This window comes from Amia ocellicauda, unplaced genomic scaffold (genome assembly GCF_036373705.1).
Source record: "Amia ocellicauda isolate fAmiCal2 unplaced genomic scaffold, fAmiCal2.hap1 HAP1_SCAFFOLD_29, whole genome shotgun sequence".
NCBI classification, from domain to species: Eukaryota; Metazoa; Chordata; class Actinopteri; order Amiiformes; family Amiidae; genus Amia; species Amia ocellicauda.
The window spans coordinates 358088-376842 of NW_027102854.1; the positions used below are offsets into that span (position 1 = coordinate 358088).

At 46.0% G+C, this 18755-nt stretch overlaps 10 non-coding genes and 35 pseudogenes across 10 annotated transcripts; all 45 read right to left on the reverse strand.

Annotated features, from left to right (window-relative positions):
- Positions 1–190: 190 nt before the first annotated feature.
- Positions 191–309, reverse strand: LOC136728298 (5S ribosomal RNA). The gene has a single exon (XR_010808656.1). It is a non-coding gene; the product is annotated as a 5S ribosomal RNA (ribosomal RNA).
- A 215-nt stretch (positions 310–524) lies between these two features.
- LOC136727956 (uncharacterized) lies at positions 525–643 on the reverse strand (annotated as a pseudogene).
- Positions 644–865: 222 nt separating this feature from the next.
- LOC136727776 (uncharacterized) lies at positions 866–984 on the reverse strand (annotated as a pseudogene).
- A 553-nt stretch (positions 985–1537) lies between these two features.
- LOC136727808 (5S ribosomal RNA) lies at positions 1538–1656 on the reverse strand. The gene has a single exon (XR_010808542.1). It is a non-coding gene; the product is annotated as a 5S ribosomal RNA (ribosomal RNA).
- A 219-nt stretch (positions 1657–1875) lies between these two features.
- Positions 1876–1994, reverse strand: LOC136728654 (uncharacterized; annotated as a pseudogene).
- Positions 1995–2208: 214 nt separating this feature from the next.
- LOC136728004 (uncharacterized) lies at positions 2209–2327 on the reverse strand (annotated as a pseudogene).
- A 214-nt stretch (positions 2328–2541) lies between these two features.
- LOC136728534 (uncharacterized) lies at positions 2542–2660 on the reverse strand (annotated as a pseudogene).
- A 215-nt stretch (positions 2661–2875) lies between these two features.
- Positions 2876–2994, reverse strand: LOC136727740 (uncharacterized; annotated as a pseudogene).
- A 216-nt stretch (positions 2995–3210) lies between these two features.
- LOC136728017 (uncharacterized) lies at positions 3211–3329 on the reverse strand (annotated as a pseudogene).
- Positions 3330–3540: 211 nt separating this feature from the next.
- LOC136728729 (uncharacterized) lies at positions 3541–3659 on the reverse strand (annotated as a pseudogene).
- A 216-nt stretch (positions 3660–3875) lies between these two features.
- LOC136727809 (uncharacterized) lies at positions 3876–3994 on the reverse strand (annotated as a pseudogene).
- Positions 3995–4212: 218 nt separating this feature from the next.
- On the reverse strand, positions 4213–4331 carry LOC136728377 (5S ribosomal RNA). Its single transcript, XR_010808728.1, has one exon. It is a non-coding gene; the product is annotated as a 5S ribosomal RNA (ribosomal RNA).
- Positions 4332–4540: 209 nt separating this feature from the next.
- On the reverse strand, positions 4541–4659 carry LOC136727827 (uncharacterized; annotated as a pseudogene).
- Positions 4660–4874: 215 nt separating this feature from the next.
- On the reverse strand, positions 4875–4993 carry LOC136727733 (uncharacterized; annotated as a pseudogene).
- Positions 4994–5209: 216 nt separating this feature from the next.
- On the reverse strand, positions 5210–5328 carry LOC136727952 (uncharacterized; annotated as a pseudogene).
- Positions 5329–5542: 214 nt separating this feature from the next.
- Positions 5543–5661, reverse strand: LOC136727880 (5S ribosomal RNA). The gene has a single exon (XR_010808548.1). It is a non-coding gene; the product is annotated as a 5S ribosomal RNA (ribosomal RNA).
- Positions 5662–5872: 211 nt separating this feature from the next.
- Positions 5873–5991, reverse strand: LOC136728282 (5S ribosomal RNA). Its single transcript, XR_010808641.1, has one exon. It is a non-coding gene; the product is annotated as a 5S ribosomal RNA (ribosomal RNA).
- Positions 5992–6206: 215 nt separating this feature from the next.
- LOC136728089 (uncharacterized) lies at positions 6207–6325 on the reverse strand (annotated as a pseudogene).
- Positions 6326–6541: 216 nt separating this feature from the next.
- LOC136728559 (uncharacterized) lies at positions 6542–6660 on the reverse strand (annotated as a pseudogene).
- Positions 6661–6877: 217 nt separating this feature from the next.
- LOC136728039 (uncharacterized) lies at positions 6878–6996 on the reverse strand (annotated as a pseudogene).
- Positions 6997–7212: 216 nt separating this feature from the next.
- Positions 7213–7331, reverse strand: LOC136727950 (uncharacterized; annotated as a pseudogene).
- Positions 7332–7547: 216 nt separating this feature from the next.
- LOC136728178 (uncharacterized) lies at positions 7548–7667 on the reverse strand (annotated as a pseudogene).
- Positions 7668–7882: 215 nt separating this feature from the next.
- Positions 7883–8001, reverse strand: LOC136728647 (uncharacterized; annotated as a pseudogene).
- Positions 8002–8216: 215 nt separating this feature from the next.
- On the reverse strand, positions 8217–8335 carry LOC136727878 (uncharacterized; annotated as a pseudogene).
- A 216-nt stretch (positions 8336–8551) lies between these two features.
- Positions 8552–8670, reverse strand: LOC136728539 (uncharacterized; annotated as a pseudogene).
- A 546-nt stretch (positions 8671–9216) lies between these two features.
- LOC136728346 (5S ribosomal RNA) lies at positions 9217–9335 on the reverse strand. The gene has a single exon (XR_010808699.1). It is a non-coding gene; the product is annotated as a 5S ribosomal RNA (ribosomal RNA).
- Positions 9336–9545: 210 nt separating this feature from the next.
- On the reverse strand, positions 9546–9664 carry LOC136728255 (5S ribosomal RNA). Its single transcript, XR_010808618.1, has one exon. It is a non-coding gene; the product is annotated as a 5S ribosomal RNA (ribosomal RNA).
- Positions 9665–9880: 216 nt separating this feature from the next.
- LOC136727736 (uncharacterized) lies at positions 9881–9999 on the reverse strand (annotated as a pseudogene).
- A 1526-nt stretch (positions 10000–11525) lies between these two features.
- LOC136727753 (uncharacterized) lies at positions 11526–11644 on the reverse strand (annotated as a pseudogene).
- Positions 11645–12069: 425 nt separating this feature from the next.
- On the reverse strand, positions 12070–12188 carry LOC136728669 (uncharacterized; annotated as a pseudogene).
- Positions 12189–12948: 760 nt separating this feature from the next.
- LOC136728070 (uncharacterized) lies at positions 12949–13067 on the reverse strand (annotated as a pseudogene).
- Positions 13068–13290: 223 nt separating this feature from the next.
- On the reverse strand, positions 13291–13409 carry LOC136728130 (uncharacterized; annotated as a pseudogene).
- A 216-nt stretch (positions 13410–13625) lies between these two features.
- On the reverse strand, positions 13626–13744 carry LOC136728651 (uncharacterized; annotated as a pseudogene).
- A 224-nt stretch (positions 13745–13968) lies between these two features.
- Positions 13969–14087, reverse strand: LOC136728139 (uncharacterized; annotated as a pseudogene).
- A 213-nt stretch (positions 14088–14300) lies between these two features.
- Positions 14301–14419, reverse strand: LOC136727732 (uncharacterized; annotated as a pseudogene).
- Positions 14420–14634: 215 nt separating this feature from the next.
- On the reverse strand, positions 14635–14753 carry LOC136728029 (uncharacterized; annotated as a pseudogene).
- A 223-nt stretch (positions 14754–14976) lies between these two features.
- LOC136728316 (5S ribosomal RNA) lies at positions 14977–15095 on the reverse strand. The gene has a single exon (XR_010808672.1). It is a non-coding gene; the product is annotated as a 5S ribosomal RNA (ribosomal RNA).
- Positions 15096–15648: 553 nt separating this feature from the next.
- Positions 15649–15767, reverse strand: LOC136728156 (5S ribosomal RNA). The gene has a single exon (XR_010808573.1). It is a non-coding gene; the product is annotated as a 5S ribosomal RNA (ribosomal RNA).
- Positions 15768–15988: 221 nt separating this feature from the next.
- LOC136727928 (uncharacterized) lies at positions 15989–16107 on the reverse strand (annotated as a pseudogene).
- A 214-nt stretch (positions 16108–16321) lies between these two features.
- Positions 16322–16440, reverse strand: LOC136728602 (uncharacterized; annotated as a pseudogene).
- Positions 16441–16661: 221 nt separating this feature from the next.
- LOC136728520 (uncharacterized) lies at positions 16662–16780 on the reverse strand (annotated as a pseudogene).
- Positions 16781–17007: 227 nt separating this feature from the next.
- On the reverse strand, positions 17008–17126 carry LOC136727833 (uncharacterized; annotated as a pseudogene).
- Positions 17127–17341: 215 nt separating this feature from the next.
- Positions 17342–17460, reverse strand: LOC136728321 (5S ribosomal RNA). Its single transcript, XR_010808677.1, has one exon. It is a non-coding gene; the product is annotated as a 5S ribosomal RNA (ribosomal RNA).
- Positions 17461–17669: 209 nt separating this feature from the next.
- Positions 17670–17788, reverse strand: LOC136728610 (uncharacterized; annotated as a pseudogene).
- Positions 17789–18005: 217 nt separating this feature from the next.
- LOC136728185 (uncharacterized) lies at positions 18006–18124 on the reverse strand (annotated as a pseudogene).
- Positions 18125–18755: the final 631 nt, after the last annotated feature.

The window sequence follows — 18755 nt, forward strand, 5'->3', positions numbered from 1 at the left end:
TTAAAGGCTGGAGGGTATTGATGGAACTTCCAGCAAAAAAAAAAAGAAATAAGAAAAATGGAGGGAAAAATATCACTGCTGCAAAGTGTGTTGAAAGTAGCCGGGTACGTGTACAATTCTTCAATTATATCTTCTCCATACAGAAAGAGAGTATTAAGAGCTACGATGAAGTTTCCCAGGAGATGTAAAAAGCTTGCAGCACCTGGTATTTCCAGGAGGTCACCTATCCAAGTACTGACCAGGCCCTGCCCCGTTTAGCTTCCGAGATCTGACGAGATCGGGCGCGTTCAGGGCGGTGTGGCCGCAAGCCAAGAGGCCTGGATGCATGATGTCTCTTAAAGGCTGGAGGGTATTGACGGAACTTCCAGCAAAATAAAAAAGAAATAAGAAAAATGGAGGAAAAAATATCACTGCTGCAAAGTGTGTTGAAAGTAGCCGGGTACGTGTACAATACTTCAATTATATCTCCTCCAGACAGAAAGAGAGTATTAAGAGCTATGATGAAGTTACCCAGGAGACGAAAAAGCTTGCAGCACCTGGTATTTCCAGGAGATCACCCATCCAAGTAGTGACCAGGCCTTGCCCCGTTCAGCTTCCGAGATCTGATGAGATCGGGCGCGTTCAGGACAATGTGTCCGCATGCCGAGAGGCCTGGCTGCATGATGTCTCTTAAAAGCTGGCGGGTATTGACGGAATTTCAAGCAAAAAAAAATAAAATTAAAAAAATTGAAAAATGAAGGGAAAAATATTAGATCAGGAAAGGGTGTTGAAAGTAGGCGGGTACGTGTACAATACTTCAATTATATCTTCTCCAGACAGAAAGAGAGTATTAAGAGCTATGATGAAGTTACCCAGGAGACGAAAAAGCTTGCAGCACCTGGTATTTCCAGGAGATCACCCATCCAAGTAGTGACCAGGCCTTGCCCCGTTCAGCTTCCGAGATCTGACGAGATCGAGCGCGTTCAGGACGGTGTGGCCGCAAGCCAAGAGGCCTGGCTGCATGATGTCTCTTAAAGGCTGGCGGGTATTGACGGAACTTCTAGCAAAAAAAAAAAAAAAAAAGAAAAAAGAAAAACGGAGGCAAAAATATCAGTGCAGCAAAGGGTGTTGAAAGTAGCCGGGTACGTGTACAATTCTTCAATTATATCTCCTCCAGACTGAAAGAGAGTATTAAGAGCTATGATGAAGTTACCCAAGAGACGTAAAAAGCTTGCAGCACCTGGTATTTCCAGGAGGTCAACAATCCAAGTACTGACCAGGCCCTGGCCCGTTTAGTTTCCCATTTCTGACGAGATCGGGCGCGTTCAGGACTTTGTGTCCGCAAGCCGAGACGCCTGGCTGCATGATGTCTCTTAAAGGTTGGCGGGTATTGACGGAACTTCCAGCAAAAAAAAAAAAAGAAAAATGGATGGAAAAATATCAGTGCAGCAAAGGGTGTTGAAAGTAGCCGGGTACGTGTACAACTCTTCAATTATATCTCCTCCAGACAGAAAGAGAGTATTAAGAGCTACGAGGAAGTTACCCAGGAGACGTAAAAAGCTTGCAGCACCTGGTATTTCTAGGAGGTCTCCCATCCAAGTACTGACCAGGCCCTGCCCCGTTTAGCTTCCGAGATCTGACGAGATCGGGCGCGTTCAGGACGGTGTGGCCGCAAGCCAAGAGGCAGGGCTGCCTGATGTCTCTTAAAGGCTGGCGGGTATTGACGGAGCTTCCAGCAAAAAAAAAAAAAAAAAAAAAGAAAAATGGAGGGAAAAATATCTGTGCAGCAAACGTTGTTGAAAGTAGCCGGGTACGTGTACAATACTTCAATTATATCTCCTCCAGACAGAAAGAGAGTATTAAGAGCTACGAGGAAGTTACCCAGGAGACATGAAAACCTTGCAGCACCTGATATTTCCAGGAGGTCACCCATCCAAGTACTGACCAGGCCCTGCACTGTTTAGCTTCCTAGATCTGACGAGATCAGGTGCGTTCAGGACGGTGTGGCCGCAAGTCAAGAGGCCTGGCTGCATGATGTCTCTTAAAGGCTGGAGGGTATTGACGGAACTTCCAGAAAAAACAAAAGAAAAAAGAAAAATGGAGGGAAAAATATCAGTGCAGCAAACGTTGTTGAAAGTAGCCGGGTACGTGTACAATACTTCAATTATATCTCCTCCAGACAGAAAGAGAGTACTAAGAGCTACAATGAAGTTACCTTGGAGACGAAAAAGCTTGCAGCACCTGGTATTTCCAGGAGGTCACCTATCCAAGTACTGACCAGGTCTTGCTCCGTTTAGCTTCCGAGATCAGATGAGATCGGACGCGTTCAGGACAATGTGTCCGCATGCCAAGAGGACTGGCTGCATGATGTCTTTTAAAGGCTGGACGGTATTGACGGAACTTCCAGCAAAAAAAAAAAAAAAAAAAATATGGAGGGAAAAATATCAGTGCAGCAAAGGCTGTTGACAGTAGCCGGGTACGTGTACAATTCTTCAATTATATCTCCTCCAGACAGAAAAAGAGAATGAAGAGCTACGATAAAGTTACCCAGGAGACGTAAAACGCTTGCAGCACCAGGAATTTCCAGGAGGTCTCCCATCCAAGTACTGACCAGGTCCTGCCCCGTATAGCTTCCGAGATCTGACGAGATCGAGCGCGTTCAGGACGGTGTGGCCGCAAGCCGAGAGGCAGGGCTGCATGATGTCTCTTAAAGGCTGGAGGGGATTGACGGAACTTCCAGCAAAAAAAAAAAGATAAAAGGAAAATGGAGGGACAAATATCAGTGCAGCAAAGGGTGTTGATAGTAGCCGGGTACGTGTACATTTCTTCAATTATATCTCCACCAGACAGAAAGAGAGTATTAAGAGCTACGATGAAGTTACCCAGGAGACGAAAAAGCTTGCAGCACCTGGTATTTCCAGGAGGTCACCCATCCAAGTACTGACCAGGCCCTGCCCCGTTTAGAATCCGAGATATGACGAGATCGGGCACATTCAGGACGGTGCGGCCGCAAGCCGAGAGGCCTGGCTGCATGATGTCTCTTAAAGGCTGGAGGGTATTGACGGAACTTTCAGCAAAATAAAAAAGAAAAAAGAAAAATGGAGGGAAAAATATCAGTGCAGCAAAGGTTGTTGAAAGTAGCCGGGTACCTGTACAATTCTTCAATTTTATCTCCTCCAGACAGAAAGAGAGTATTAAGAGCTACGAGGAAGTTACCCAGGAGACATAAAAACCTTGCTGCACCTGATATTTCCAGGAGGTCACCCATCCAAGTACTGACCAGGCCCTGCACCGTTTAGTTTCCGAGATCTGACGATATCGGGCGCGTTCAGGACGGTGTGGCCGCAAGCCAAGAGGCCTGCCTGCATGATGTCTCTTAAAGGCTGGCGGGTATTGACGGAACTTCCAGCAAAAAAAAAAAAAGATAAATGAAGGGAAAAATACCAGTGCAGCAAAGGGTGTTGAAAGAAGCCGGGTATGTTTACAATACTTCAATTATATCTCCTCCAGACAGAAAGAGAGTATTATGAGCTACGATGAAGTTACCCAGGAGACGTAAGAAGCTTGCAGCACCTGGTATTTCCAGGAGGTCACCAATCCAAGTAATGACCAGGCCCTGTCCCGTTTAGTTTCCGAGATCTTACGAGATCGGGCGCTTTCAGGACGGAGTGGCCGCAAGCCGAGAGGCCTTACTGCATGTTGTCTCTTAAAGGCTGGTGGGTATTGACGGAACTTCCAGAAAAAAGAAAAAGAAAAAAGAAAAACGGAGGGAAAAATATCAGTGCAGCAAAGGGTTTTGAAAGTTGCCGGGTATGTGTACATTTCTTCAAATGTATCTCTTCCAGACAGAAAGAGAGTATTAAGAGCTACGATGAAGTTACCCAGGAGACGTAAAAAGCTTGCAGTACCTGGTTTTTCCAGGAGGTCACCAATCCAAATACTGACCAGGCCATGCCACGTTTAAATTCCGAGATCTGACGAGATCGGGCACGTTCAGGACGGTATGGCTGCAAACCGTGAAGCCTGGCTGCATGATGTCTCTTAAAGTCTGGCGGGTATTGACAGAACATCCAAATAAAAAAATAAAAAAAAAAAAAAAAATGGAGGGAAAAATATCACTGCAGCAAAGGGTGTTGAAAGAAGCCGGGTATGTGTACAATACTTCAATTATATATCCTCCAGACAGAAAGAGAGTATTAAGAGCTACGAGGAAGTTACCCAGGAGACATAAAAACCTTGCAGCACCTGGTATTTCCAGGAGGTCACCCATCCAAGTACTGACCAGGCCCTGCCCCGTTTAGCTTCCAAGATCTGACGAGATCGGGCGCGTTCAGGACGGTGTAGCCGCAAGCCAAGAGGCCTGGCTGCATGATGTCTCTTAAAGGCTGAAGGGTATTGACGGAACTTCCAACAAAAAAAAAAAGAAAAATGAAGGGAAAAATACCAGTGCAGCAAAGGGTGTTGAAAAAAGCCGGGTATGTGTACAATATTTCAATTATATCTCCTCCAGACAGAAAGAGAGTATTAAGAGCTACGATGATGTTACACAGGAGACGTGAAAAGATTGCAGCACCTTCTAATTCCAGGAGGTCTCCCATCCAAGTACTGACCAGGCCCTGTCCCGTTTAGCTTCCAAAATCTGATGAGATCGGGCGCGTTCAGGACGGTATGGCTGCAAACCGAGAAGCCTGGCTGCATGATGTCTCTAAAAGGCTGGCGGGTATTGACGGACCTTCCAGCAAAAAAAAAAGAAAAAAGAAAAATGGAGGGAAAAATATCAGTGCAGCAAAGGGTGTTGAAAGTAGCCGGGTACGTGTACAATTTTTCAATTATATCTCCTCCAGACAGAAAGACAGTATTAAGAGCTACAATGAAGTTACCCATGAGATGTAAAAAGCTTGCAGCACGTGGTATTTCCTGGAGGTCACCCATCCAAGTACTGACCAGGCCCTGACCCGTTTAGTTTCCGAGATCTGACGAGATCGGGGGCGTTCAGGACGGTGTGGCTGCAAGTCGGAAGGACTCGCTGCATGATGTCTCTTAATGGCTGGCGGGTATTTACGTAACTTCCAGCAAAAAACAAAAGAAAAAAGAAAAATGGAGGGAAAAATATCAGTGCAGCAAAGGGTGTTGAAAGTAGCCGGGTACTTGTACAATTCTTCAATTATATCTCCCCCAGACAGAAAGAGAGTATTAAGAGTTACGATGAACATACCCAGGAGACGTAAGAAGCTTGCAGCACCTGGTATTTCCAGGAGGTCTCACATTCAAGTAATGACCAGGCCCTGACCCGTTTAGTTTCCGAGATCTGACGAGATCGGGGGCGTTCAGGACGGTGTGGCTGCAAGTCGAAAGGCCTGGCTGCATGATGTCTCTTAATGGCAGGCGGGTATTGACGGAACTTCCTGCAAAAAAAAAAAATAAAGAAAAATGGAGGGAAACATAACAGTGCAGCAAAGGGTATTGAAAGTAGCCGGGTACGTGTAAAATTCTTCAATTATATCTCCTCCAAACTGAAAGAGAGTATTAAGAGCTACGAGGAAGTTTCCCAGGAGACGTGAAAAGCTTGCAGCACCTGGTATTTCCAGGAGGTCACCTATCCAAGTACTGACCAGGCCCTGCCCCGTTTAGCTTCCGAGATCTGACGAGATCGGGCGCGTTCAGGATGGTGTGGCCGCAAGCGAAGAGGCCTGGCTGCATGATGTCTCTTAAAGACTGGTGGGTATTGACGGAACTTCCAACAAAAAAAAAAAAAGAAAAATGATGGGAGAAATACCAGTGCAGCAAAGGGTGTTGAAAGAAGCCGGGTATGTGTACAATACTTCAATTATATCTCCTCCAGACAGAAAGAGATTATTAAGAGCTACGATGAAGTTACCCAGGAGACGTAAAAAGCTTGCAGCACCAGGTATTTCCAGGAGGTCTCCCATCCAAGTACTGACCAGGCCCTGCCCCATTTAGCTTCCGAGATCTGACGAGATCAGGCGCGTTCAGGACGGTGTGGCCGCAAGCAAAGATTCCTGGCTGCATGATGTCTCTTAAAGGGTGGAGGGTATTGACGGAACTTCCAGCAAAAAAAGAAAAAAAAAAAACAATGGAGGTAAAGATATCAGTGCAGCAAAGGTTGTTGAAAGTAGCCGGGTACGTGTACAATTCTTCAATTATATCTCCTCCAGACAGAAAGAGACTATTAAGAGCTTCGATTACGTTACCCAGGAGACGTAAAAAGCTTGCAGCACCAGGTATTTCCAGGAGGTCTCACATTCAAGTACTGACCAGGCCCTGCCCCGTTAAGTCTCCGAGATCTGACGATATCGGGTGCGATCAGGATGGTGTGGCCGCAAGCCAAGCGGCCTGGCTGCATGATGTCTCTTAAAGGCTGGAGGGTATTGACGGAACATCCAGCAAATAAAAATAGAAAAAAGAAAAATGGAGGGAAAAATATCAGTGCAGCAAACGGTGTTGAAAGTAGCCGGGTACGTGTACAATACTTCAGTTATATCTCCTCCAGACAGAAAGAGAGTATTAAGAGCTACGAGGAAGTTACCCAGGAGACGTAAAAAGCTTGCAGCACCTGGTATTTCCAGGAAGTCATCAATCCAAGTACTGACCAGGCCCTGCCCCGTTTAGCTTCTGAGATCTGACGAGATCGGGCGCGTTCAGGACGGTGTGGCTGCAAGCCAAGAGGCCTGGCTGCATGATGTCTCTTAAAGGCTGGAGGGTATTGACGGTACTTCCAGCAAAATAAAAAAGAAAAAAGAAAAATGGAGGGAAAAATATCAGTGCAGCAAAAGGTTGTTGAAAGTAGCCGGGTACTTGTACAATTCTTCAATTATATCTCCTCCAGACAGAAAGAGAGTATTAAGAGCTACGAGGAAGTTACCCAGGAGACATAAAAACCTTGCTGCACCTGATATTTCCAGGAGGTCACCCATCCAAGTACTGACCAGGCCCTGCACCGTTTAGTTTCCGAGATCTGACGATATCGGGCGTGTTCAGGACGGTGTGGCCGCAAGCCAAGAGGCCTGCCTGCATGATGTCTCTTAAAGGCTGGCGGGTATTGACGGAACTTCCAGCAAAAAAAAAAAAAAAAAAAGAAAAACGGAGGGAAAAATATCAGTGCAGCAAAGGGTGTTGAAAGTAGCCGGGTACGTGTACAATACTTCAATTATATCTCCTCCAGACAGAAAGAGGGTATTAAGAGCTACGATGAAGTTACCCAGGAGACGAAAAAGCTTCCAGCACCTGGTATTTCCAGGAGATCACTCATCCAAGTAGTGATCAGGCCCTGCCCCGTTTAGCTTCCGAGATCTGACGAGGTTGGGCGCGTTCAGGACGGTGTGGCCGCAAGCCGAGAGTCCTGGCTGCATGATGTCTCTTAAAGGCTGGAGGGTATTGACGGAACTTCCAGCAAAAAACAAAAGAAAAAAGAAAAATGGAGGGATAAATATCAGTGCAGCAAAGGTTGTTGAAAGTAGCCAGGTACGTGTACAATTCTTCAATTATATCTCCTCCAGACAGAAAGAGAGTATTAAGAGCTACGAGGAAGTTACCCAGGAGACATAAAAACCTTGCTGCACCTGATATTTCCACGAGGTCACCCATCCAAGTACTGACCAGGCCCTGCCCCGTTTAGCTTCTGATATCTGACGAGAATTGGGCGCGTTCAGGATGGTGTGGCCGCAAGCCGAGAGTCCTGGCTGCATGATGTCTCTTAAAGGCTGGAGGGTATTGACGGAACTTCCAGCAAAAAACAAAAGAAAAAAGAAAAATGGAGGGATAAATATCAGTGCAGCAAAGGGTGTTGAAAGTAGCCAGGTACGTGTACAATTCTTCAATAATATCTCCTCCAGACTGAAAGAGAGTATTAAGAGCTACGATGAAGTGACCCAGGAGACGAAAAAGCTTGCAGCACCTGGTATTTCCAAGAGCTCACCCATCCAAGTACTGACCAGGCCCTGCTCCGTTTGGCTTCCGAGATCCCACGAGATCGGGAGCGTTCAGGACGGTATGGCCGCAAGCCAAGAGGCCTGGTGCATGATGTCTCTTAAAGGCTGGAGGGTATTGACGGAACTTCCAGCAAAATAAAAAAGAAAAAAGAAAAATGGAGGGAAAAATATCAGTGCAGCAAAGGTTGTTGAAAGTAGCCGGGTACGTGTACAATACTTCTATTATATCTCTTCCAGACAGAAAGAGAGTATTAAGAGCTATGAGAAAGTTACCCAGGAGATATAATAACCTTGCAGCACCTGATATTTCCAGGAGGTCACCCATCCAAGTACTGACCAGGCCCTGCTCCGTTTAGCTTCCAAGATCTGACGAGATAAGGAGCGTTCAGGACGGTGCGGCCGCAAGCCAAGAGGCCTGGCTGCATGATGTCTCTTAAAGGCTGGCGGGTATTGACGGAACTTCCAGCAAAAAACAAAAGAAAAAAGAAAAATGGAGGGAAAAATATCAGTGCAGCAAACGGTGTTGAAAGTAGCCGGGTACGTGTACAATACTTCAATTATATCTCCTCCAGACAGAAAGAGAGTATTAAGAACTACAATGAAGTTACCCAGGAGACGTAAAAAGCTTGCAGCACCTGGTAATTCCAGGAGGTCACCCATCCAAGTGTTGACCAGGCCCTGCCCCGTTTAGTTTCCGAGATCTGATGAGATCGGGCACGTTCAGGACGGTGTGGCCGCAAACCAAGAGGCCTGCCTGCATAATGTCTCTTAAAGGCTGGCGGGTATTGACGGACCTTCCAGCAAAAAAAAAAAGAAAAAAGAAAAATGGTGTGAAAAATATCAGTGCAGCAATGGGTGTTGAAAGTTGCCGGGTACATGTACATTTCTTCAATTGTATCTCCTCCAGAAAGAAAGAGAGTATTAAGAGCTACGATGAAGTTACCCAGGAGACGTAAAAAGCTAGCTGTACCTGGTTTTTCCAGGAGGTCACCAATCCAAATACTGACCAGGCCCTGCCACGTTTTGCATCCAAGATCTGACAAGATCGGGCACGTTCAGAACGGTGTGGCCGCAAGCCAAAAAGCGTGGCTGCATGATGTCTCTTAAAGGCTGGCGGGTATTGACGGAACTTCCAACAAAAAAAAAAAAAGAAAAATGAAGGGAAAAATACCAGTGCAGCAAAGGGTGTTGAAAGTTGCCGGGTACGTGTAAAATTCTTCAATTATATCTCCTCCAGACAGAAAGAGAGTATTAAGAGCTACGATGAAGTTTCCCAGGAGACGTAAAAAGCTTGCTGCACCTGGTATTTCCAGGAGGTCACCTATCCAAGTACTGACCAGGCCCTGCCCCGTTTAGCTTCCGAGATCTGACGAGATCGGGCGCGTTCAGGACGGTGTGGCCGCAAGCCAATAAGATTGGCTGCATGATGTCTCTTAATGGCTGGCGGGTATTGACGGAACTTCCAACATAAAAAAAAAAGAAATATGATGGGAAAAATACCAGTGCAGTAAAGGGTGTTGAAAGAAGCCATGTATGTGTACAATACTTCAATTATATCTCCTCCAGACAGAAAGAGAGTATTAAGAGCTACGATGAAGTTACCCTGGAGATGTAAAAAGCTTGCAGCACCTGGTATTTCCAGGAGGTCACCCATCCAAGTACTGACCAGGCCCTGCCCCGTTTAGCTTCCGAGATCTGACGAGATTGGGCGCGTTCAGGGCGGTGTGGCCGCAAACCAAGAGGCCTGCCTGCATGATGTCTCTTAAAGGCTGGCGGGTATTGACGGAACTTCCAGTATAAAAAAAAAAAAAAAAAGAAAAACGGAGGGAACAATTTCAGTGCAGCAAAGGGTGTTGAAAGTAGCCGGGTACGTGTTCAATACTTCAATTATATCTCCTCCAGACAGAAAGAGAGTATTAAGAGCTACGATGAAGTTACCCAGGAGACGAAAGAGCTTGCAGCACCTGGTATTTCCAGGAGATCACCCATCCAAGTAGTAACCAGGCCCTGCCCCATTCAGCTTCCGAGATCTGCCGAGATCGGGCGCGTTCAGGACGGTGTGGCCGCAAGCCGAGAGTCCTGCCTGCATGATGTCTCTTAAAGGCTGAAGGGTATTGACGGAACTTCCAGCAAAAAACAAAAGAAAAAAGAAAGAAAAATGGAGGGATAAATATCAGTGCAGCAAACGGTGTTGAAAGTAGCCGGGTACGTGTACAATACTTCATTTATATCTCCTCCAGACAGAAAGAGAGTATTAAGAGCTACGAGGAAGTTACCCAGGAGACGAAAAAGCTTGCAGCACCTGGTATTTCCAGGAGGTCTTCCATCCAAGTACTGAACAGGGCCTGCCCCGTTCGGCTTCCGAAATCTGATGAGATCGGGCGCGTTCAGGACAATGTGTCGGCATGCCAAGAGGCCTGGCTGCATGATGTCTCTTAAAGGCTGGCGGGTATTGACGGAATTTCTAGCAAAAAAAAATAAATTAAAAAAAATAGAAAAATGAAGGGAAAAATATTAGTTCTGGAAAGGGTGTTGAAAGTAGCCGGGTACGTGTACAATACTTCAATTATATCTTCTCCAGACAGAAAGAGAGTATTAAGAGCTACGATGAAGTTACCCAGGAGACGTAAAAAGCTTGCAGTACCTGGTTTTTCCAGGAGGTCACCAATCTAAATTCTGACCAGGCTCTGCCACTTTTTGCTTCCAAGATCTGACAAGATCGGGCGTGTTCAGGACGGTGTGGCCGCAAGCCAAAAAGCCTGGCTGCATGATGTCTCTTAAAGGCTGGCGGGTATTGACGGAAATTCCAACAAAAAAAAAAAAAGAAAAATGAAGGGAAAAATACCAGTGCAGCAAAGGGTGTTGAAAGAAGCCGGGTATGTGTACAATTCTTCAATTATATCTCCTGCAGACAGAAAGAGAGTATTAAGAGCTACGAGTAAGTTACTCAGGAGACGAAAAAGCTTGCAGCACCTGGTATTTCCAGGAGGTCACCCATCCAAGTACTGACCAGGCCCTGCTCCGTTTAGTTTCTGAGATTTGGTGCATTCAGGACGTTGTGGCTGCAAGCCAAGAGGCCTGCCTGCATGATGTTAATTAAAGGCTGGAGGGTATTGACTGAACTGCCTGCAAAAAAAAAAAAGAAAAATGGAGGAAAAAATACCAGTGCAGCAAAGGGTGTTGAAAGTAGCCGGGTACGTGTACAATTCTTCAATTATATCTCCTCCAGACAGAAAGAGAGTATTTAGAGCTACGATAAAGTTACCCAGGAGACGAAAAAGCTTGCAGCACCTGGTATTTCCTGGAGGTCACCCATCCAAGTACTGACAAGGCCCTGCTCCGTTTAGCTTCTGAGATTTGGTGCATTCAGGACGTTGTGGCTGCAAGCCAAGAGGCCTGGCTGCATGATGTTAATTAAAGGCTGGAGGGTATTGACTGAACTGCCTGCAAAAAAAAAAAAGAAAAATGGAGGAAAAAATACCAGTGCAGCAAAGGGTGTTGAAAGTAGCCGGGTACGTGTACAATTCTTCAATTATATCTCCTCCAGACAGAAAGAGAGTATTTAGAGCTACGATAAAGTTACCCAGGAGACGAAAAAGCTTGCAGCACCTGGTATTTCCTGAAGGTCACCCATCCAAGTACTGACAAGGCCCTGCCCCGTATAGCTTCCGAGATCTGACGAGATCGGGTACATTCACGACGGTGTGGCCGCAAGCCGAGAAACCTGTCTGCATGATGTCTCTTAAAGGCTGGAGGGTATTGACGGAACTTCCAGCAAAATAAAAAAGAAATAAGAAAAATGGAGGGAAAAATATCACTGCTGCAAAGTGTGTTGAAAGTAGCCGGGTACGTGTACAATACTTCAATTATATCTCCTCCAGACAGAAAGAGAGATCGGGCGCGTTCAGGACGGTGTGGCCGCAAGCCAAGAGGCCTGGCTGCATGATGTCTCTTAAAGGCTGGTGGGTATTGACGGAACTTCCAGAAAGAATAAAAAGAAAAAAGAAAAATGGAGGGAAAAATACCAGTGCAGGAAAGAGTGTTGAAAGAAGCCGGGTATGTGTACAATACTTCAATTATATCTCCTCCAGACAGAAAGAGAGTATTAAGAGCTACGATAAACTTACCCAGAAGACGTAAAAGCTTGCAGCACCAGGTATTTCCAGGAGGTCTCCCATCCAACCACTGACCAGGCCCTGGCCCGTCTAGCTTCCGAGATCTGATGAGATCGGACGCGTTCAGGACGGTATGGCCGCAAGACAAGAGGGCTGGCTGCATGATATCTCTAAAAGGCTGGCGGGTATTGACGGAACTTCCAACAAAACAAAAAAAAAGAAAAATGAAGGGAAAAATACCAGTGCAGCAAAGGGTGTTGAATGAAGCCGGGTATGTGTACAATACTTCAATTATATCTCCTCCAGACAGAAAGAGAGATCGGGCGCGTTCAGGACGGTGTGGCCGCAAGCCAAGAGGCCTGGCTGCATGCTGTCTCTTAAAGGCTGGAGGGTATTGACGGAACTTCCAGCAAAAAAAAAAAAGAAAAAAGAAAAATGATGGGAAAAATATCAGTGCAGCAAAGGGTGTTGAAAGTAGCCGGGTACGTGTACAATTCTTCAATTATATCTCCTCCAGACAGAAAGAGAGTATTAAGAGCTACGATGAAGTTACCCAAGAGACGAAAAAGCCTGCAGCACCAGGTAATTCTAGGAGGTCTCCCATCCAAGTACAGACTAGACCCTGCCCCGTTTAGTTTCCGAGATCTGACGAGATCGGACGCTTTCATGACGGTGTGTCCGCAAACCGAGAGGCCTGGCTGCATGATGTCTCTTAAAGGCTGGCGGGTATTGACGGAACTTCCAGCAAAAAAAAAAAAAAATATATATATAAAAATGGAGGGAAAAATATCAGTGCAGCAAAGGGTGTTGAAAGTAGCCGGGTACATGTACAATTCTTCAATTATATCTTCTCAGACAGAAAGATAGTATTAAGAGCTACAATGAAGTTACCCAGGAGCTGAAAAAGCTTGCAGCAACAGGTATTTCCAGGAGGTCTCCCATCCAACCACTGACCAGGCCCTGGCCCGTCTAGCTTCCGAGATCTGACGAGATGGGGCGCATTCAGGACGGTGTGGCCGCAAGCCACGAGGCCTGGCTGCATGATGTCTCTTAAAGGCTGGCGGGTATTGACGGAACTTCCAGCAAAAAAAAAAAAAAAAAAAAAAATAGAAAAATGGAGGGAAAAACATCATTGCAGCAAAGGGTGTTGAATGTAGCCGGGTACGTGTACAATACTTCAATTATATCTTCTCCAGACAGAAAGAGAGTATTAAGAGCTACGATAAAGTTACCCAGGAGACGAAAAAAGCTTGCAGCACCTGGTATTTCCAGGAGGTCACACATGCAAGTACTGACAAGACCCTGCCGCGTTTCGCTTCCGAGATCTGATGAGATGGGGCGCATTCAGGACGGTGTGGCCGCAAGCCACGAGGCCTGGCTGTATGATGTCTCTTAAAGGCTGGAGGGTATTGACGGAACTTCCAGCAAAAAACAAAAGAAAAGAGAAGAATGGAGGGAAAAATATCAGTGCAGCAATGGGTGTTGAAAGTAGCCGGGTACGTGTACAATTCTTCAATTATATCACCTCCAGACAGAAAGAGAGTATTAAGAGCTACGATGAAGTTACCCAAGTGACGTTAAAAGCTTGCAGCACCTGGTATTTCCAGGAGGTCAACCATCCAAGTACTGACCAGGCCCTGCCCCGTTTAAATTCCGAGATCTCACGAGATTGGGCGCGTTCAGGACGGTGTGGCCGCAAGCCAAGAGGCCTGGCAGCATGATGTCTCTTAAAGGCTGGCGGGTATTGACGGAACTTCCAGCAAATAAAAAAAAAAAAATTAAAAAAAGAAAAACGGAGGGAAAAATATCAGTGCAGCAAAGGGTGTTGAAAGTAGCTGGGTACTTGTACAATTCTTCAATTATATCTCCTCTAGACAGAAAGAGAGTATTAAGAGCTACGATGAAGATTCCCAGGAGACGTAAGAAGCTTGCAGCACCTGGTATTTCCAGGAGGTCTTCCACCCAAGTACTGAACAGGCCCTGCCCCGTTCAGCTTCCGAAATCTGATGAGATCGGGCACGTTCAGGACAATGTGTCCGCATGCCAAGAGGCCTGGCTGCATGATGTCTCTTAAAGGCTGGCGGGTATTGATGGAACTTCCAGCAAAAAAAAAAAAAATAGAAAAATGAAGGGAAAAATATTAGTTTAGGAAAGGGTGTTGAAAGTAGCCGGGTACGTGTACAATACTTCAATTATATCTTCTCCAGGCAGAAAGAGCGTATTAAGAGCTACGATGAAGTTACCCAAGAGACGAAAAAGCTTGCAGCACCTGGTATTTCCAGGAGGTCACCCATCCAAGTACTGACCAGGCCCTGCTCCGTTTAGTATCCGAGATCTGACGAGATCAGGCGCGTTCAGGACGGTGTGGCAGCAAGCCAAGAGGCCTGGCTGCATGATGTCTCTTAAAGGCTGGAGGGTATTGACGGAACTTCCAGCAAAATAAAAATGAAAAAAGAAAATTGGAGGGAAAAATATCAGTGCAGCAAAGGTTGTTTAAAGTAGCCGGGTACGTGTACAATTCTTCAATTATATCTCCTCCAGACAGAAAGAGACTATTAAGAGCTTCGATGACGTTACCCAGGAGACGATAAAGCTTGCAGCACCAGGTATTTCCACGAGATCTCCCATCCAAGTACTGACTATGCCCTGCCCCGTTTAGCTTCCGAGATCTGATGAGATCGGGCGCGTTCAGGACAATGTGTCCGCATGCCGAGAGGCCTGGCTGCATGATGTCTTTTAAAGGCTGGCGGGTATTGACGGAATTTCAAGCAAAAAATAAAAAAATAAAAAAAAATGAAAAATGAAGGGAAAAATATCAGTGCAGCAAAAGTTGTTGAAAGTAGCCGGGTACGTGTACAATTCTTCAATTATATCTCCTGGAGACAGAAAGAGAGTATTAAGAGCTACGATGAAGTTACCCAGGAGACGTAAAAAGCTTGCAGCACCTGGTATTTCTAGGAGGTCTCCCATCCAAGTACTGACCAGGCCCTGCACCGTTTAGCTTCCGAGATCTGACGAGATCGGGCGCATTCAGGACGGTGTGGCCGCAAGCCGAGAGGCCTGGCTTCATGATGTCTCTTAAAGGTTGGCGGGTATTGACGGAACTTCCAGCAAAAAAAAAAAAAAAAAAGAAAAATGGATGGAAAAATATCAGTGCAGCAAATGGTGTTGACAGTAGCTGGGTACGTGTACAATACTTCAATTATATCTCCTCCAGACAGATAGAGAGTATTAAGAGCTACGATAAAGTTACCCAGGAGACGTAAAAGCTTGCAGCACTAGGTATTTCCAGGAGGTCTCACATTCAAGTACTGACCAGGTCCTGCCCCGTTTAGCTTCCGAGATCTGACGATATCATGCGCGTTCAGGACGGTGTGGCCGAAAGCCGAGAGGCCTGGCTGCATGATGTCTCTTAAAGGCTGGCGGGTATTGACGGAACTTCCAGCAAAAAAAAAAAAAAAAAAAATGGAAAATGGAGAGAAAAATATCAGTGCAGCAAAGGCTGTTGAAAGTAGCCGGGTACGTGTACAATACTTCAATTATATCTCCTCCAGACAGATAGAGAGTATTAAGAGCTACGATTAAGTTTCCCAGGAGACCTAAATAGCTTGCAGCACCAGGTATTTCCAGGAGGTCTCCCATCCAAGTACTGACCAGGCCCTGCCCCGTTTAGCTTCCGAGATCTGACGAGATCGGGCGTATTCAGGACGGTGTGGCCGCAAGCCAAGAGGCTTGGCTGCATGATGTCTCTTAAAGGCTGGCGGGTATTGACGGAACTTCCAACAAAAAATAAAAAATAAATAAATAGAAAAATGGAGGGAAAAATATCAGTGCAGGACAGGGTGTTGAAAGTAGCCGGGTACATGTACAATTCTTCAATTATATCTCCTCCAGACTGAATGAGAGTATTAAGAGCTACGCTAAAGTTACCCAGGAGATGTAAAAGGCTTGCAGCACCTGGTATTTCCAGGAGGTCACCCATCCAATTACTGACCAGGCCCTGCCCAGTTTTTCTTCCGAGATCTGACGAGATCTTGCGTCTTCAGGACGGTGTGGCCTCAAGCCAAGGGCCTGGCTGCATGATGTCTCTTAAAGGCTGGTGGGTATTGATGGAACTTCCAGCAAAAAACAAAAGAAAAAAGAAAAATGGAGGGAAAAATATCAGTGCAGCAAAGCGTGTTGAAGGTAGCCGGGTACGTGTACAATCCTTCAATTATATCTCCTCCAGACAGATAGAGAGTATTAAGAGCTACGATAAAGTTACCCAGGAGACGTAAAAGCTTGCAGCACCAGGTATTTCCAGGAGGTCTCACATTCAAGTACTGACCAGGTCCTGCCCCGTTTAGCTTCCGAGATCTGACGAGATCGGGCGCGTTCAGGATGGTGGGGCCGCAAGCCGAGATGTCTGGCTGCATGATGTCTCTTAAAGGCTGGCGGGTATTGACGGAATTTCCAGCAAAAAAAAAAAAAAAAAAAAATAGAAAAATGGAGGGAAAAATATCAGTGCAGGAAAGGGTGTTGAAAGTAGCCGGGTACGTGTACAATTCTTCAATTATGTCTTCTCCAGACAGAAAGAGAGTATTAAGAGCTACGATGAAGTTACCCAGGAGACGTAAAAAGCTTGCAGCACCTGGTATTTCTAGGAGGTCTCCCATCAAAGTACTGACCAGGCCCTGCCTCGTTTAGCTTCCGAGATCAGACGAGATCGGGCGCATTCAGGACAGTGTGGCCACAAGCCGAGAGGCCTGGCTGCATGATGTCTCTTAAAGGTTGGCGGGTATTGACGGTAATTCCAGCAAAAAAAAAAAAAAAAAAAAAAAAAAAAAAGAAAAATGGATGGAATAATATCAGTGCAGCAAAGGGTGTTGACAGTAGCTGGGTACGTGTACAATACTTCAATTATATCTCCTCCAGACAGAAAGAGAGTATTAAGAGCTACGATGAAGTTACCCAGGAGACGAAAAAGCTAGCAGCACCTGGTATTTCCAGGAGGTCACCCATCCAAGTACTGACCTGGACCTGCCCCGTTTTGCTTTCGAGATCTGACGAGATCGGGCGCGTTCAGGCCGGTGTGGCCTCAAGCCAAGAGGCCTGGCTGCATGATGTCTCTTAAAGGCTGGAGGGTATTGACGGAACTTCCAGCAAAATAAAAAAGAAAAAAGAAAAATGGAGGGAAAAATATCAGTGCAGCAAAGGGTGTTGAAAGTAGCCGGGTACGTGTAGAATTCTTCAATAATATCTCCTCCAGACTGAAAGAGAGTACTAAGAGCTACGATGAAGTTACCCAGGAGACGAAAAAGCTTGCTGCACCTGGTATTTCCAGGAGGTCACCCATCCAAGTACTGACCAGGCCCTGCCCCGTTTAGCTTTCGAGATCTGACGAGATCGGGCGCGTTCAGGACGGTGTGGCTGCAAGCCAAAAAGCCTGGCTGCATGATGTCTCTTAAAGGCTGACGGGTATTGACGGAACTGCCAGCAAAAAAAAAAAGAAAAATAGAGGGAAATATACCAGTGCAGCAAAGGGTGTTGAAAGTAGCCGGGTACATGTACAATTCTTCAATTATATCTCCTGGAGACAGAAAGAGAGTATTAAGAGCTACGATGAAGTTACCCAGGAGACGTAAAAAGCTTACTGCACCTGGTATTTCCAGGAGGTCACCCATCCAAGTACTGACCAGGCCCTGCCCCGTTTAGCCTTCGAGATCTGACGAGATCGGGCGCGTTCAGGACGGTGTGGCTGCAAGCCAAAAAGCCTGGCTGCATGATGTCTCTTAAAGGCTGGTGTGTATTGACGGAACTTCCAGCAAAAAAAAAAAAAAAAGAAAAAAAAATGGAGGGAAAAATATCAGTGCAGCAAAGGGTGTTGAAAGTAGCCGGGTACGAGTAGAATTCTTCAATAATATCTCCTCCAGACTGAAAGAGAGTACTAAGAGCTACGATGAAGTTACCCAGGAGACGAAATAACTTGCAGCACTTGATATCTCCAGGAGGTCAGCCATCCAAGTACTGACGAACCCTTGCCCCGTTTAGCTTCCGAGATCTGATGAGATTGGGCGCGTTCAGGACGGTGTGGCCGCAAGCCAAGAGGCCTGGCTGCATGATGTCTCTTAAAGGCTGACGGGTATTGACGGAACTTCCAGCAAAAAAAGAATGGATAAAGAAAAATGGAGGGAAAAATATCAGTGCAGCAATGGGTGTTGAAAGTAGCCGGGTACGTGTACAATACTTCAATTATATCTCCTCCAGACAGAAAGAGAGTATTAAGAGCTACGATGAACTCACCTAAAGGATTATTAGGAACACCATACTAATACTGTGTTTGACCCCCTTTCGCCTTCAGAACTGCTTTATTTCTACGTGGCATTGATTCAACAAGGTGCTGAAAGCATTCTTTAGAAATGTTGGCCCATATTGATAGGATAGCATCTTCCAGTTGATGGAGATTTGTGTGATGCACATCCAGGGCACGAAGCTCCCGTTCCACCACATCCCAAAGATGCTCTATTGGGTTGAGATCTGGTGACTGTGGGGGCCAGTTTAGTACAGTGAACTCATTGTCATGTTCAAGAAACCAATTTGAAATGATTCGACCTTTGTGACATGGTGCATCATCCTGCTGGAAGTAGCCATCAGAGGATGGGTACATGGTGGTCAAAAAGGGATGGACATGGTCAGAAACAATGCTCAGGTAGGCCGTAGCATTTAAACGATG